Here is a 19,166-nt window from a genome sequence, read left to right on the forward strand (position 1 = left end):
GTAGATAGGTGAACCAAGACTCAACTCAAAACAAAGTGAGTTGAGAAATCAATACCTTTGTAGATTCCTCTTTGCATAAGCAAAGGCTAATCACCCAAAGAGAGGGCCTTCATTCCTTGCATCTTAGATCCATGGATTTGGATGGATGAAAAGGTTTCTCCAAGTTCCCAAAATTGAAAACCTCTAAGTCTCCACACCAAGGCATATTGTAGAAGAAATGAGTGACCTTGGAGGAGTTTGATTGCTAGATGATCCCTCCAAGGTGGCTGAAATTTTAGAGAGAAAGGAGAGCTTGTGTTCTCATCCTTTCCCCCAAAAATTACCCTTAATGAATTTTCGGCTATTAAGTCATACTTATTCCTTAATTCATTTGAGTGGCAAACTTGTAAATAAGTCCAAAACCACTCCTTCTTTAACATGGGATTTATTGGGCTATTTGGGCCTTTGTGAATCATTATTCATTAAGTTGTCACACAACTTAAGTCAATGGACTTGACGTTCGAAGCCCATTGAGCCTTAAGGTCCAAAACTATCCCGTGGTCTTTTAACGAACTTATTCGTTTGATTAATAATCATATTAATTAATCCTTGCCATAAATAATTAAACCATTTAATTATTCTTACTCATCTCCGTTGAATCTTCAATCTCTACCTTACACGGTGTACGATCCATTAGGTTCCTTTTAGCGAGGCAGTGGGCGATTCAAACTCTTTCAAATCGATTGTGAATTTGAAACTTACTTTCAATTCTCCCGTTAGTGATAATACACTTTTAGGGCTTCCACAAACCATGGTTGACGCCTAGCAGCATGTCATGGTTACCCAAGCTAATCAGAAGAGGTGGAGAACCTATTCAGTTTTAGGATTACAAATGCAATACGGTCTTTCTCTAATACAATACTCTTGACCACATTGTTTGGTTTGATAGTTTATTCATGTCTACTATCCAATGTGAATCTCGTGCTTATATGATTACCTTGAATGTGATCTGGAACGCATTCCAACATCTCATTCATACTCTGGCCAGAGATTCTAAATGATATCATAGAGTATTCTCCCTCAAACAGTTTGAAGGTTAGAGATCCCTTGTTGCGCATTCACTTGCCTCCATGGCTAAGTGGCTTAACCCCAACGATGCCGTGGACACCCTTATGATGGAGTGACTTTGACATAATCAAAGATTAAGGACCTAACCACAAGACAACTGTGATGCCTCAGGTCAAAAGACTAATTTGCATTATCCCAACCATGAGTTCTCATGTGACATGAATATGAGAACTCTTCGTTGATCGTGTTCAGTGAACTCATTCTCTATTGAGCACCTACGTACTTGTCTTGATGTCACACACACCAATGACTCGAGACTAGTCACTCTCCCTGAGAAAAGACATAGCACGTACTGATCTTAACGGACTGTCAATGCCCAATTGACAATCCTATGATCAGGAACGTTTAGGATGTGTCAACGAAAGAATGGTCTCATGAATCTAACTTCTTTAGATCGCATTCTTCCAATCACATATTCCTTGGACTTATCATTTAAGCATATAACATTTATATGAGACGGCTCAAACAATAATCTTTGCCCTTTACATTAAACTAGATTAGTTTAACATGTGAAATGTCCATAAAGTATCATCATATGATTGGTTTTAGGGCACATTTCCAACATATCCATCAAAAGTTTTCAATGTAAATTCTCCAACTTATCTAATCAAATAAAGTTGATCAAATAATCAGGATGGTAAGCCCTAAGCTCGTTAATTTGAGACACTAGTGTGGAGAATACAGCTTATAGACAACAGCCACACGTGTGACCAATGTGTAGAAGCATCAACCAGTACCATAAAGTACATAAATAGTCCGCATGGTGGTTGAATCAGTCTACAAATGTCCCCTTTGAATCCTTTGTAGAAAAGATGAATTATGCTAAGGTATAATATGTGTCCAGGTATGATGTCTTTACTTATGGTAAAAGGATGCCCAAAAAGGCACATTACGGATCATCCTAGATATCCCAAACGTACATCCATAGCGAAAATTCCTTTGGAATCGCGGGCTTCTGGCCGACAACATAGTGGGCCTAAATGGGTGTAATCCACTCATTAAGCATTCCATCTTCTCTAGAATATGCTTTTGGCAATATTTGTAGGAAGTGCAATATGGTAATATGCCAAGGAATTTTACTCCATTTTCTACATTGGTTTCAATATGGTAATAATACTCTCAAATATCCCTAAAACTCAAAAAGGGCGTTCTTTTGGAACGAAGTGAGTATAAGGCTTCCTTTTATGGTAAAATTAGTATCATTGGACAATATAGGGCAATGCCATGCCCCACAATCTAGTTGGATAAGCCTGAAAGGTTGTCAGGGGATGATTAGGTATGAAGTTAGCATAGAACCAAACTATTAACTTCCCCATAAAACATACCTAAGCAAGAGTTAATTGTAGTCACATGTGCTAATTTTCATTAATTAACTCTTATTTGAGAATAATAGTGACATCCAAGCACCAATCTTAAATCCGAGAACAAAAGAAATTATTCACAAACTAAACCAAATATACAAGGGGGTTCAGCCAATACAGTCTTCCATGTCAAATTTCGCTTTTCCAAATGTGTTAAGTAGAGCTAAATTAGTCTCACATATTGACTACAGGAATGGTACTCCTCAACAACATTGGTAAAAGCACATAAAAGTGCATAACCAATGATCTATTCCGTCAAAACAGAGTTAGATTCTGCAGGGTTGAGGTTCAGGAATACTATCCCTTATTCTTGAAGTTTTAGGTGCCGAGGATCATACTTCGGGCGTGATACCACTTCTTGGCAGGCCTGATTATACCATATGTTGTAAAACAAACTCGAAATAGGATTATGAGAGAGAGACAGACCCAGACTTGGGCTTGGTAGGCTCGAGTCGAAACTGGAGGGTTTGTTCGGTAGCCTCTACAGAAGCAGATTAGTATTGTTCGGTGCACCTCTGCTGAAGCAGAGCATGCATGTCGATGTATCCCTGCCGAAGTAGGGCACCACCATTCTGTAAACTTCAACTAAAACTGGGTTTATACCGTTCGGTAGCTCCCAGCCAAATTGTTAAGGTACCTTTCTCTCGGTGTGGTAGTAATCAAATCTGAGAATTTGGTAAACTACAGGTCTCTATACTGCTACTTCAGGAGCAATTTAGATATAAAAGGATGAGAAAGATTTTCTTCCAGTCAAAATTCGATCGGATATAAACTTTAGAATTGTACCTATTAATGGAAGTACAGGTTTCAATCACGTTTTGCTTTGGGCAAGAATTCATCTTTACATGATTTGAAACGGTCCATAGCAAGTCAAAGAGCCATGAAGTCCTCAGCAGTGAGGTACTTCTATTTGATATGCTTCAGGCATAAGTGTTCGAATGAAGATCATAGCGGAGACATATTCAGCTCTTCCACACCATAATTGGCTACAATGATTTCACAATAGTCGTAGTCAAGCGTGGTGTCACATCTTGTATCCACATAAAGTAGCTTCTTATTTGAAACTTGCAAATCAGTGAAATCGAACTTGTTATGGTTCGACAATACGCTGAATGGTAGAAACAAGAATGTGATTGGTGTTTTAGGAAATAAAATTTCCATAAACATCAAAGTTAGAATATTCGGGTTCTAAGACATGGTTTGGTTTAAACAGATTTAAGCATGGAGAACTTCCGGTCTCAACATGAATGTTGCGCGTTAAGAAACTTTAGGTTTCTATGGCACTTTTCCGAAACTTTGGGTTCGGAAGTATGAACTTCAAGTTCATAATACATGCAAACAAACGCAAAATATACAAAAATATACAACAACAAAATATGCAAATATGTATAGAATTTATAATATAATTATTTAGACATCGGGCCAAAATTAAAAGTTAGGCGAAAAAAATTTAAAACCCATAAAGCCTTAAAAAATATGGACAGTATAATTGGTGGCCTAAGGTATTAGACCAAATCCCCAATAGCCTTTAAAAAAAATAAAAATAAAAAATAAATAATCGTGAATGAGATCCAAGCCCAAAAAATTGGGTAGGAAAAGCTTAGTCCATGTGCACAGATATGGTCTGCAGACGTAGGCCCCAATAGGGCGCAATCCTGTGTGTCACGGACACGGATGCACAACACAGAGGCTGGGATCCAATGTGCTGCGGTGCAGGGAGTCCTCAACAGCCACACGGGCTGGGTTATCCTGCGCCTACATAGGAACACCATAGCCCAATTGGGCTGGTGCTGTGTGGGTTGAGCGAGGGATAAGGGTTGCAAGGCTAGAGGGTTACAGATGCATGCCAAAGGAAAAGTGAAGCCCAATTTGGGCTCGTACTGGACCAAAGAACGCCCCAGGATAGGAGTGATCGCTGGAGAGGGAATCCAGCGCCGCCGCTACTGGCGACTGTGTTTAAGGTCGGGACCATCGAGGAAAGTCGGGTTCCAACGGAGGGCCATGCATGAGTGACGGAAAGGGTTACTCTTAACGCCCAAGAGCAAAAAAAAACACGGGTTCGAAATCGGGATTTCAAAATCTAGTGAGATTCCAAAGAATCTCGAACAAAAACCTGTCAGAAACGATCTTCAGATCATCGGGGATACTGACCCATGGTGGTAGGGTGGCTGCAGGCCAAACTTGGCCGTGGTTTTAGTGATGGCAACGCCATTCATGGCGTCAGGTCTGGGTTCAGGCCTGGAACATTCGTTCTATGGCTTGGCTCGCTGGTTAGCTCGGCTCTAGTGGCTCAGGCTGCTAGCCTGGCATGCTAGGCTCGACGGCTTAGCGGCTTGGGAACTTGACAATCGCGGCTCGCTCAGTGAGGAGGGTTTCAAACCCTAATTTATTATTTCTTTTTTTTTTATCTCAAAATTCAATTATGCATATCTATTTTCATGCAATATCAATTCACATAATTTAATAGAATTATGATTATAATGCATACACAATTTATGTAGAATCTAAAATTCAAAAAATGTAAAGTTAAGGTCATGCATTATGGTGAATGTTCATGCTATTAGGGCTGCAAAAATATCAAGATAAAAATCATTGTTTTGGAAAAACCTGATTGTGTGATGATATTGGTGAACTGGTTTGATGCAAAAAATTCTTTCTTCAATGTCGGGTTTCCATCTCCAAAGCTTGTATCATGTTCAACATAAGAAAAATATATTGAATTAATGAATTCAATAAAAGTAAAATTTAATCAATTAAAAAATAATTGAAACATAATGCTCCCCTGATTGACGAAGAATAAATTTTCTTTGGCACAACGTGAAGAGCATGCTGATAACGTGTTGTGGCCTATATTTAACTAAGGGGTGCGGCATAGAGAAAAAGAGTGGAGAATAGGTTTGAAGAATTGTGTGTTACTTCCCCAGTCCTTGTGCTTTTATTTATAGTAATAAGGAGGAAATAAACTTTCTCTCCAAGTAATACAAAGTCTATTAGGAAAGATCTTCTAGATCCTAAAAGATTCATATTTTATCTCTACTTAGGATTTACACAATCACAATATTGATAAGAACATATGTCACAACACAAACGATATTATATACACTAAAAAGGTGGAAGAGTGAGCTAAGCCTCATAATGGGCTAGTAATAATGTGGTACAAATTCGCCTATGACGAGAATTTAATCACTAGTGATTAGGTATAAGACCCCATACTTTTTAATTTTAATTTTAATTTATATGTAGATATTATTTTTCATTAGGGTGAACCTTAGATACTTACCTAGCTGGTACCGTGTTATGCATGTAACTATGCATATTCACACATATGATTACCTTTATTACCAAGTCCTTGAGTTGGAAGGATCAGTGTTCAAAAATACGGCCTAGGTGCTGGGCGGTGGTTCGTTGCCGCGATTAAACCAAAATCGTCGAAGAAATCGGAAAGGGTATTAGGCGGCACCTAGACGGGCGCTGGGCGGGCTAGGCGACTTTGATGGTAAGCCGATTACAACGCCGTTCTTCCGTTGTGGTAATGAGGTTGGATGATTGGGCAACCATCCCGACGGGTTTCGATATGCAATTGTAGAGAAAACGAAGTGAGACGATTTGGCTGGGATGAAAATGATAGACATCGATCTGCAATTAAAGGGTTAAAATGTGGGATGAGATAGTGGATCTACAATTGCAAGGTATAGAAGAAAGAAGAGGAATGGCTTGGCTGGGGAAATGGAGAGGGAGAGAAAGAGAGATAGAGAGACAGAGAAAGAAAGCGGTAGAGGTATCTGCAATTGCAGAGAAACGGGGCGGCTGTGCAATTTTGCAATTAGAGTTAGGGTTTATTTTGGTTAGAGATCTGCAATTAAATGGAGCGGTAGAGGTATTGCAATTAGAGTTAGGGTTCATTTTGGTTAGGAACTTAGGTGGCATTTCTTTAAAACAAGGCCCAGTTTATTTTTAATGAAAAACAAAGGTCCAGTTCATTTTTAATGAAAAACAAAGGCCCAACAATGATTAAACTAAGTGGGTTGATTAAATGTTACAAAATCAACATAACAAGTTCTAAAATTTTACACATATACTTAAATCCGTCTTAACCGTCTAAGCGCTAGGCCCTAACCGACCGCCCGACTAGCGCCTAGCATTTTTTAGAACCTTGGGAATGATTAAGATGGAGGTGTCTTTTAAGTTTGCATATAATGGACAAGTGTATTTGTGATTCATGTTTCCCCAAGTAAGAGTTGTCGAAACCCGACTAACGCCTAACGTTTTTTACAACCTTATGAATGATTAAGGTGCAGGTGTCTTTTAAGTTTGCATATAATGGACAAGTGTATTTGTGATTCATGTTTCCCCAAGTAAGAGCCGTCGAAATATGGAGAAAAGTTATCAAATATGAAGTTACCTTGTGGACATGTGCCCTACATTACTATGCAGTTGACACCTCATTACAATAGAGAAGAACCGGTTCTATTAAATTTTATCCATCTATATTATATTTAATGCATTTACGTAGTTACTAAGTCTTGGAACCGACTTATATTGCTATCATCTCCATTTGTTTTCCAAACGGAGCTAGCATGCAATGCATGCTTTGCAGCTCATGTGTGTATGTATATACATACGTGTCTATATATTTTGACATGATAAATATGTACGCCTACTTGTATACGTACTTACTTGTATCTATATATTTATATATGATATATGTGTATGTGTGTGTATATATATAGTGAGATTAGAAAATAAAAGAGTGGAAGAAATACATGGTATCAAGAGTGGTCAAAAAGCTTATTCAAGTATGTGGAGCTTAGCTATTCTGGTAGTGACGTGGATCTTCATTTTAGCTTTGGAATCGAGGTAGGGGAAATACGGTAGACCTTTACGGAAATTGATTTTATTAAATTTCGTGAAGTGTTATAATATTCTTGATCTTTTTTATTGATTAATGTAGTTGGATATTAATTGGTTAATTGGTTAATTGCTTCAGTTGAGTGTTTACTTGTTATTGGTTATGGAATTATTGCTGAAATGTTATTCGTTGAGAATACACTATGATACATGTGAAAGATGGAATGACATTATTTGTGCATTATTCATGCTGATGTGGTTGGAACTTTAGTGTTGAGATTGGCCTGGAAATGAGGGTAATTGGAAAGGATCTTTTGTGTAGTTGAATCTATAAATTGTGAACCAGGTCCCAAGCGAGCCCGGTGTGCACATTAGAATAGGATATCAGCGGAATAAATTGTTGATGTGGGCAATTTGGGCTGGAGATCAATAAAGTAGATAAGATGACTAACAAAAAGGGTTTATGAACTTGGGATACCTTATGGGAGTTAGTTTGTATAATAGAATATTGGAACCACCATTGCAATGGTAAAATGCACGGTATGGGACGTGCAGATTTGCATGTTTTATTATATGAATTAATGGGTGTAGCTAAAGAAGTTGCATTACATTCATGCATTGTTGTCAATAATGATTTTATATGTGATTGTTGATAATTCCATGACACTTAATTTAATATTGTCAATTTACTGTGGTAAGATTATGTCCCTATCCCTCTATTGTTATACATGTTTACGAACTTGACATTCAAAAGGGTAGGCAGGATGAGACCGGATTAGATGTGAGAATAGAATGTTTATTCATCTTTTTACTTCAAAATTGTAAAGAGTTCTTGACTGTTTTATAAGAAGAAACTTATTTTCCAACCGGTTTCAATTTTTTTTATTCATTTAGTTTTTAACTCACATTTCGGATTCGGGTTCGAATTTTTCTATCGATCTTGGGTTTAGGGCGTGACAATAGGAATAACACTAGACCGTAATATTAAGTAACATAACTTCGGAGTTCTGATCAGATCTGGTGCATGTGAACTAAATCCTCATTTGACTAGCATTTACCTTTATACTTGAGATAGTGTATATATGTGTTTATATATATACGCCCTTTAACAAGAGGGATCCTCATTTTTTTTAAAATGGGGACACTTTCTTAACCGTTGAATTGGCTTTAATGAAATTGTGTAGTTGAGATTAAATCACAAGTCACACAATCTCAACCACACAATTTCATCAAAGTCAAATCTAACGGTCAAATAGGTCTCTTCATTTTTATAAAATGGGTCAAAAAGGTCTCTCCATTGCTATAAAAATGCAGAGACCCTCTTGTTAAAGGATTCCTACATGTATGTGTGTGTGTGTTTGTGTGTGTGTAATCTCTCCAAACCCAAAGCATGTCCAACATCGAGTGATGCTTCATGGGATGATTGTTCCCAAAACTGCAACCAAAAGCAATAATGATTACGATTTATATGTGTTAAATTGCGTGAGTGTATTGAAAGATATAGATTTTCAACAACAAAATTTCGTAACGGGGAAAGGCTTTCTCCGCTAAAACAGAAGTAACCTATATAACTAAAGCTAATGTAATTAGCAAATACACATGATTATATACTTTAATCTTTCCCATCTTCATTATTATTATTATTATTATTATTATTATTATTTTGCAAGACTACCAATTCTTTCAATTGAGAAAATACACTACTCGAACACATATCAAGAATATAATGTCCAAGTTGATCTTGAAATGTCAAGGGTTGACAAGTAGAAAATTCATTTGGATAAAATGAGCATAACGAATTAGCTTTTCTTCATCAAAAGCCGAGAATAATTAGTTCGGACTCAAACATACCTAACAAAGAAGCAACTCTGTATTTATAATTACCTCATCAAAGCGACTATTTAATTCCACAAGTTGCTTATCAATGATAGCAATAAAGAGCTCTACATGATAATGATAGAAGTTTGTGATTCTTTGAGCTCCATGTCGTGATCTCCCTTGAGCAATATATCCATCATCCATGCTAGGAATTTCAATATCATGCTTGTGCGATTCTTCTCTTTGTAAAAGTTCTAGTGTTTTTCTTTTTTTTCTTTTTTCTGCTGCTTTTTGTTATTTTTTTTATAAAGTAAATTGGCCCAAAACGACTTTGTTTTCAGCCGTTAATATTTTTTTTTTAAAATAATAAGAAAAGCAACTCTTCTCAACGGTTTGAGAGCATGTATGGAGGCTAATTCCAGCTTTCAAAATGACAACACTCAAATTATTCATAAAAATTCATCAAAGATCGAAAGGTCAACTGACTCCCTTGCCTCTTAGTGCGTCCGCTTTTTGCTACCAGTCAGATGAGATCATAAGCAAATAAATGCTCTCTGCCTAAGTTTGATCGATCAAAAACTCCTGCAAAATTCGAAATCTCGCACTTTTTTGAAGGTGGAGTTGTGTCTATTCGGTTTAAAACTTTGATACTCAGTGTATCGTATCAATATCACTCTAGGAACATGTTCTAGAAAATTTGAAAGTAAATTCAAATGAGTAGACCTTTCTTGAAGTTGTGTCTTATGATCAAAGGATAAACTAATTGATGTGAGGCTTTGAATGGTTTAACCATTTTAGAAAGGCACACTTAAACCTCTATAAATAGAGAACGATTTCTGGAAGAAAATAATAATGCAAATAACTCTACAAAATCCCCTTCAAATATATATAAAAATAAATAAAAAATAAATAAAAATAGTCTTATGATTTATCCACCTTTTATTGAAAAACCAAAGCACTAAGAACAATTTTATGCAGATTTTGTTCTTGATATAAACTAGAGTATTCCTCGTGATCTCATGTGTGTCTGTGGTTTATTTTAAGAATGTGTAAAACTTTGACAAACAATAGGTGTAAGGCCATACTTCATTCTATCTACAAAGCCATTTGGATAACCCTTTTTCACTCTAGATGTAGGGGCAAATAAAGTCTTGAAGATAGCGCATTTATACATGCTTTGAAGCAATCTTTCATCCTTTACATAACCATACCCATATGTTTTTAAAAAGAAAATTTTAACGAAAAGCTTTCGGTACTGTTCACTTTAATGAAAAACTATATTTTTATATTAAAACGTGAATCCTGGTACTATTCACTTTACTCTTTATTTTGTCCTTATCGTTAATATTCAAAATTTTCGAACTTTTTTTTTACTAGTTTTCCTTTTTTAAAATTTCTCCAGGAGATAAACATTTTTTTTTTCTTCTACTGCCGGTCGAACTAATGACCCCGTGGACCTCATCCAAAGTTCTAAAACTGTAATATGGGTTTTGTGAGCGTAAGACACTCCTATTTTCCTCCTTTTTTATTTGAACATACATCACAAGCATAAATAAATAAATTTGCCAACAACTAACCTAAACTGGCTAGAAAATAATTTGAACTTGGTCTTTAGTATAGGATAGGTTAGGAGTGGATTGGATGGGACGCATGAGTAATGTTTGCTGTAGACAAGACAACTAACTTAAACAGGCAAAAAATTAGTTTGGTTGAGAATAAAAAATAAAATAAAAAACAATTGTATTTAAACTTGGTGCCAGAGATCCTGAACTTCGAGATGACTAGCAACCTTGTCTTCAAGTTCTAGGACTCCAGATCGAGACGCATTCCTTCCTCGGCCATGATCGCTCAAGTATAGAAGTCAGCAGTGCATTCGACACCACCACCACATCCATCTACTCACCGACCAAGCTCAGACGCGAGTTGGCATGCCCATTTTTGCCAGAAGGACGTAGTTAGTTCTTAGTTATTCGGTCTGTACACCACATATGCTTGGTAATTTTTAGAGTCAACAATTATGACTATATCCTTAATCTTTGATCACGCCTCCGAAACAAAAGTGTAACCAATGCATCGTCAAGGGTAAACTACCTAATTTGATTCTGACTCTTCCTCAATTCAATTTCCCTATTACGGAATTATAGCGCCACCAACGGAGCCTTTCTTTCTTCTTCTTCTTTCCTTTGACAAGCACGAGCAGATCTTCCGTATTTATAGGTTTTGTAAACCGGAATATTCCTACCTCCCAATTCAGTGCGATGTGTTTCGGCTAGCAGATTTTGTTTTTGAATTTTTATTGTTACAATTTTAAGGCGTGGTTACTCTGGAAACCCTAAACCTACTTACTACAATTTTAAGTGGAGAATAACTAGTGTTAAATTTAACTTGTTTTGACTTTTAGTTCTATTTTTAGGAAATGGATCATCTTTTGATCATTTCCACCAAATCCTGTCAATTAACAAATTCGGATCATGAAATTTGATCAAACGGCTAAAATTATTATAATTTTTAAGAGGACTTTTTTTTTTAATCATTAGATCAAATTTCAAGGATTTGCATTGGTTGATTAACAAAATTTGATGGGAGGGATCGGGAAGATCCCTCTCCCTACTTTAATTTTAACCTTTTCGTTGCTTTACGTCATTTTTGCTCACTTCGATGCACACAACAACAACCCAGATCGGCTTCTTCTTTGGTTGTTCGTTTACCTTCCGTTCATTTTTCTGATTCAATTTCTTTCACTTTTCTTATTTTCACTCTTTCTTTTAATTTTACTAGTTGTTGGAGGTGTCGATGTTGATTTCACGCCGACGAGGAAGAACAAAAGCTTCGCGAGGAAGCTGTTCGGGGTCGAGATTTTTACACCGATGAAGAACAAAAGCATCGCGAGGAGTGTGCATGGGCATTTGAAGGAAGACTCACACTTCGACATACGCAACAACAATCAAGGATTTTCTTCTCCATTCAGTTTTTTTATTCAAATGTTTTGATTTCAAATTCATGAACCCAAATTTGGGAAAACTTACGTGATTAGGTATCGGACCAAGCACTGGGTGACGTTTGGGCTAACTGTACTTTTAGATGGGCGTACCATGAAAGTTTGCTTCGTAGGGTACATTTTCATGGTATTTGTTAGTCATGTTCTCTTTGAACTTCACTCTCAGAGCAACTCGAGCGGGAGCTGGATCTTGATGGACCGGCGACTTTGAAGACCCAATAGCCCCAACAACAACCTCCAGCCCATGCGGTCGATTTGGGAGGGGGGCCCGAGTGAGAGGCCTGGCGCGAATTGGTGGCCCGAGAGCCTGAGGGCTAGGTGATGCAATGCTGACATCAGGGTGGCATCAGCCACTATTTAATTATTTTTTGTGTCAAGCGTGTGCATAACACGCGCTTGGGGGCGCATCCCCGACAACATTTCAGGCGTTGGGGCCCGCGGCGCAGAAGGCAGAAATGTTACCGTTGGTGGCCACGTGGCTTTTTCTCGTCCATTAGATTTCAATATTTACTTTATTTGGACCATTGGATTTCCAAAGGTAAAAAAAAATTTGAAACCTTTCGCAATATCAGCCGTTGGATTTGAGATCAACGGTCCACGTTATTCACCTTTAAAAATTAAAAAAAAAAAAACAATTCACATTAATAAATTCTAAAATGTTACTGTTATGCCACATGGCACAATTTGGAGGGTTGGATTTCAAATTTTTTTTAATCCAATGGGAGAGATTAATTAAGTTAATAAAAAATGTTAAAAATTAATATAAAAAAATCTGAAATTTAAAAAAAAAAAAAATGATTTTACTTTCTATAAATACCTTCTCATTATCTTCTACCTTACACCACAATTTCATATTTTCTCAAATACTTTCAACCACATTCCAATCTTTGTCTCAAAGTTTCAATCCAATTGGTTTCCAACAAAATGACTAATGATGCAGGTACGAATTGGACGCTTATTGAAGATGTTACGTTGTGTTCTAGCTGGGTTGAAGTTATTCATGATCTGATTACGAGTAATGAGATGCAGTTGTGAGAAATGTAGAGTCTTATTCATACCAATTATCTTAAGAAAATTGGTGAGAAAAGAACCAAAGAATCGATGTCCAGTCGTTGGAGAATATTCAGCCAATCATTTAGTCTTTGGAGAGACGCCTTAGAACAAACTAGTGCTAATCTTCGAAGTGGGGAAAATTTAGCGGATCAGGTAACAATATATTATTTATTTGTTTATACTATACCCAAATTTACATTAGCTACTTTGATTATAATTATTTCTTCTCCTGCATTGTGTAGACACTTCAAGTACAAGCTTCGTATAATGCCAAAACCAAAAACAAAAACAAATCATTCACCCGGTGAGAATGTTGGAATATTGTCAAAGATTGTCCTAAATTCAGAATTGTGCATGTCGGTCTAGAAGTTGTCATGAACATCACCCCTCGACACTCTACGCGCGTTCATGACTCGCATGTTCATGAAACCGACACAGAAAAAGTGCCAAAAACACCTCATGAACAAACGTCGGGGTTGACCCGTTATCCAATTAAGCCTCAAGGTAAGAAGGCTTCAAAGAGTAAAGGGAGTGCTTCCAAGAATGATTATGCAAAATATATGGAAGAACTTGCTTGCCAAAGTGAATTGACTTTGGCGCGGGAAATGGTTAAATTTGAGGCTAATAAGGCTAGAGAGGAGGCAAAAGTTGCAGCTGCTGAGAGATTATTTCAAGCTAATGAGAGAGAAAAAGAGCTACTTAGGCAAGAAAGGGAAGAGCTTAAAGAAGAAAGAAGGGCTCAACAAGATCATGACATTATGAAGGAACCTGTAGAGGGGAAGTCACCGAATTCTAAATATTTTTGGAATTCGGAGAAAACGGACGTGGTACAAATGAGGCGTGCAAGGGAAGTGAGAGCAAAAGGAGATGGTCCTAGCACCACAAGAGGAGATGATCCTAGCACCACAAATTGGTTAGGTGATGACTTTCCATTCACAAGGGACTAGGGAATTTGTTTTTAATCGGAGCCATAATTTTCCAATGACTTTGGGTTGTAATTTCTTATTTATTGAATATAGTACTTTTATGTTGTTTCCAATTTATTGAATTTATTACTTTATTTAAACTAAGAGTATATTTATTTAATTTGGTAATTTATTTAAAACTAAGAGTATATTTATTTAATTTGGTAATTTATTTAAACTAAGAGAATCTCTATTCAAATGACATAAACACACCAAATAAAATTACATAAACATACCAAATAAAATTACAAACACACCAAATAAAAAAAATAAAAAATAAACTTACTAAATGAACTTAAAAAACACACCAAATAAAATTAAATAAACACGCCAAATAAAAACAAACACACTAAATGAACTTAAGTTTCTTTAGCTTGTTTCAATTCCCACTGGTGCTCTATCAAGTCAATTTGCTGGGCATTGTGCATATATGGGTCCTGAAGTGCAGTATATCGTTGAATGAGCCTTTCATTGTAACGTTCATCCCTTTGTAAGGCTTGTGTTGCAGAAGTTCTTCAGTAGCGTCATGAGCACAATATATTTATGTTCTGAAATTGTTCATCATGTCTGACTCATATTCATCAACGGCATCATAATCGTACTCATCTTTTGCAATCATGTTGTGAAGAATGATGTACGTCATCATGATGGATTGAAGCGACTCTAAATTAAACATTCTGGCAGCACCCCTAACAATCGCCTAACGAGCTTGGAGGATACCAAAACAACGCTCTACATTCTTCCTACACCCCTCTTGACAGCTTGCAAAGTGTTTTTCCTTTGCACTTCGTGGACGTGGCACTGTTTTGATAAACGATGACCATCTTGGGTAAATGTCGTCTACTAGGTAATATGGCCTTCTGTTGACCTAGTACGTGACTCTTGGTGCTTTTCCTTGCAAGACATCGTTGAACACTGGGGATTAGGTAAGGACATTAAGGTCATTTTGAGCCCCCAGAACACCAAAAAAAGTGTGCCAAATCCATGTATCAAATGATGCCACCACCTCCAAAATGATACTTTTTGCTCCTTTTATGTCCACATAAGCTCCTTGCCATGCACTGGGATAGTTTTTCCAGGTCCAGTGCATACAGTCGATGCTTCCAATCATCCTAGGAAAACATCGCGTCTCGGCCTTTTTCAAAAGCCTTTGCAAGTCCATCTAAGTAGGTCTTCAAAGGTACTCTACGGTGTAGAGAGACTTGACTGCAGAGCAAAACCTTATCAGGGACTCAGGAATGGTTGATTTTCCCATCCTCGCTATCTTGTCCACTAGATCTGCAGATACTCCATATGTAAGTATCCGCAAGTCAGCAATAATTTCTTGCTCATGAAGGAGACCCATAACACCAAAAGCATCATTCTTTTGCACAAAGTAAGAATCATGATCATGATTTTGTTAAATAAATGTCATTTCATTCTAAAACGACGTCTAAAGTACGTATCAGGAAATGCACTGTTACGGACAAAATAATCGTCTAAGAGATTCGTACCTCATCGTTGCCTGCTTCTATCAATATTTACAGAACCGCTGGGCCTGGAGATCTGAGCCACAGCTTGGTTGACTCGACAGGAATGTGAGGCTCTTTGGCTTCTTGCTTCGTCATCTCTCTTTCTATGCTCATCATCCTCAACCTCTTCCATCACATTTTCGCCCACCTAGTTTCCCCTTGCTTAAACAATTCTTTCTCTTGCTCATCAATTTCCCACAACATCCTTGAAGAAGATATTGTAAGAATGAAGCAAAAACTATGAATAATGATAGAGATTTTGATTTTGGTGTGTGATTTCTTAGGATAGATGGTGGGTTATATGGAGGAAAAAGAAAGGATTAGGTTGTAGATAATGCCACATGGCATACTGTTATTCATTAAAAATCTGATCGAAATCTATCCTCAAATATTGTAAATAGATTGTGACACATGGCGCGACATGATTGATTAAAAATCTTATTGGAAATCTATCATCAACGATTCTGAAAATGTAACAACACGTGGCACCACGGCATTGGATAAGTATCTTATCGAAATCTATCACCAAAAATTGTCTTCTTGGATAATGACACGTGGTACAACGAGAATGACTAAAAATCTTATCCGAAATTACAAATAAAATTTTTTTGTATTATTTTATAAAATAAAAAATACTAATATTTTATTGCATATTGTCATGGCTATTCAGTTTAGGGGTGGAGATGCACAAGACAGTTACTGTTCACTAGAGGCTATTCAATAGTGAGTTACCTTAGGGGACCTTTGCAACGCTGGAGTTGCTCTCATAGTAAGTAAACATACCCTTATCTTTATTACTTAAATGTTAATTATCAATTATCTACAAGAAATTGGCCCGACGGAGTAGCAGAAACTTTAATGATAAGTTAGCCCTGTTCTCTTAATAATAGTATATATGAGCTTGCAATGATGTGAAATTAATAATTATGGTTAATCTCAGTTTACTATTCTGAAATTTCTTAGTTTTCAACATTTGGTACATAAAGTTTTTTTCGTCTCAATCTAGTACCTAAAGTCATATTCTGAAACACTTTCATATATCCGTTAACTGATGATGTGGCACCTCTGTGAACAATAACCGAAGCCACCTGTCACTGTAGCCCACGTGGTAATTAAAAAAAATTTTAAAAAAAAAAATTTCTTTTTTGTCTGGGCTATACCCTGACCCCCAACCCCCTCCATCCCTTCTCTTCTCTGCACTCTCCCTGCACACCCACCTCCTTACGCGAAAATTAATTCATCACCGTCTCCACCTTGTCGTAACAAATCTAATAGCTTAAACAACTTCCTCTCTCAATGCTTTTCGTCATCTTCGCCGTCGTCGAACCCCAATGGGCGCTTGCCGTTGGTTGGATTGGAGGAGCTCCAATTCCATTTCAAGTCATCATCTCCACCGACGCCAGCATCATCGGCATTGCTCATTCAAGCCACAAGACCACCGCCGAAGAAGCAGCAGAAAATGGCGACGAAGCGAGGCAGTGTCTGCGGATTCTTCTCTCCGCGGGCACTGCGGATTCTGATGATATTGATTAATGCCTTCTTCCTACTCCTCCCGCTCCCATTTCGCGACGGCAAGCGAGAGCTGTAGTCGTCTACTGCGGTTGCTTCGCCAATCTCGACGGAGGTGAAGAGGGTGGAGGTGGGTCGGGTATAGAGGGTTGGGTGGGCGCAGAGGAAAGAAGGGAGGGAGCGGGGGTGACGTGAGGTAGGAGAGGTGGGTGTGCGGGGAGGGTGGGTACAGATGGTTTCGGTGCAGATAGAAGAAGGGATGGAAGTGGTTGGGGGCTGAGGAGTGAGGAGACAGCCCAGGGATAAAAAATTAGTTTTTTTAATTTTTTTTAATTACCATGTGGGCTCACAGTGAGACGTGACATTCGATCATTATTCATCTAGACGTCAAGTCATTAACTAACAGATGTTTGGACGAAAAACTTAACGGATGTATGATAGTGTTTAAAAAATATGACTTTAAGTGTCAGAGAAACAAAAAAAAAATTCATGTATTAAATATTAAAAACAAAAAAAAATTAGGATAATAAATTGAGATTAAATTTAGTTAAAAATCCTTGATAAAGAGAATGTGAAAAGAGAGAGGCATTGCCCTACATTTTTTTTTTCCCGATATAATTATTTCGTGTAATTTGAAACCCACTTGGTCCATTAAAATATATAAATTATGACAATCACTTTTACCAACCTTTTGTTTGATCATTAATTAATTGATGACAATGACGGCGGCGGTCTTGTGGTTTCCACATTTAACTCTATCCGCCACCACTCACAGAATGTTTGGTCCAATAAAGAAAAGAAAAGTGTTATTGGTATTCTAAAAATTTCATTCTACACTTCTTATAAGTGTATTTTTTTTTCAAAATATAGTAAGTTTGGAATGTAAAATAAGATTTATGAAGTGTCAATAATAACTCCCTAAGAAAAAAAAACCAACAATAAAATGCAGATTGAGTGTAATTTTTTAACTTGGGTCTTATCATTGAATTGGTGGGTCGAAGACGTGCTATACTAGCGTATAAACATGCTAAGAGCATCTCCAAAAGAGACGATGAATTCAAAATATTACATTTTAATTTGATGTTTGACTTGCCAATTTCACATATTATCAATATCTTCTATCCATCCGATATGCAAAATTTTATTGTTTCATTTATGTTATCTTGAACAAAAATAACAAAAGTTGTTTGGTTACTAGTTTATTGCTTTATTGGTGTTTCAGTTGAAATAATATGGTACGTCATTTGTTACTATTACATGTCTATATGTCATTTTTGACATCTCCTTTTAGAGATGGTCTAAAAAGTTCTTGATGGATTTTGACGGTAGATATCCAAGTGATGTAAAAGATAAACGATATTGACAATTTTGATCGATTTGAAATGTAAAGGACTAAAATGATGAATTAGTCAAACTTTATGAAACTACTTGCGATTAAAATCTTTATGAAAATTAGGGTAGTTTGTACACGAATTAATGGAGATACTATAATGACTCGATCATTTTGATTAGGATGTGATTTCAGTACTTATAGTTTAACATCATCTTTTTTTTTTTTTTTAAATGAGAGAGGATTCTTGCCGGATTATCTTTGTGAGAATCTTAGGGATCCTCTAATCACATCCGTTTATCGTGGATCATGCGGTCAATTTTCGTCAAGTACTGTTTATATTTAATTTTAAATAAAAAAATTTACAATGATTTCTAACCGTATGATATATGATGAACAAATGTAATTTAAGGATTTTCAGAATCCTCACAAAGAGAATCCGGCGAGGATCCTCACTCTTTTTAAATAGCTTCATACATTTTAAATTGAGTATTTTATAATTTGTATAATCACAATATTTGGTATCAATATTAAATTAAAAGTGTCAAAATCACCATCATTTTAAATAAAGAACTTTAACGAAAAATTCATAGTACTATTTACTTTAACGAAAAACCATATTTTTACACTAAAAGGTCAATCATGGTACTATTCACTTTACCATTT

The sequence above is a fragment of the Pyrus communis genome, chromosome 9 (assembly GCF_963583255.1).
Source record: "Pyrus communis chromosome 9, drPyrComm1.1, whole genome shotgun sequence".
Lineage (NCBI taxonomy): Eukaryota > Viridiplantae > Streptophyta > Magnoliopsida > Rosales > Rosaceae > Pyrus > Pyrus communis.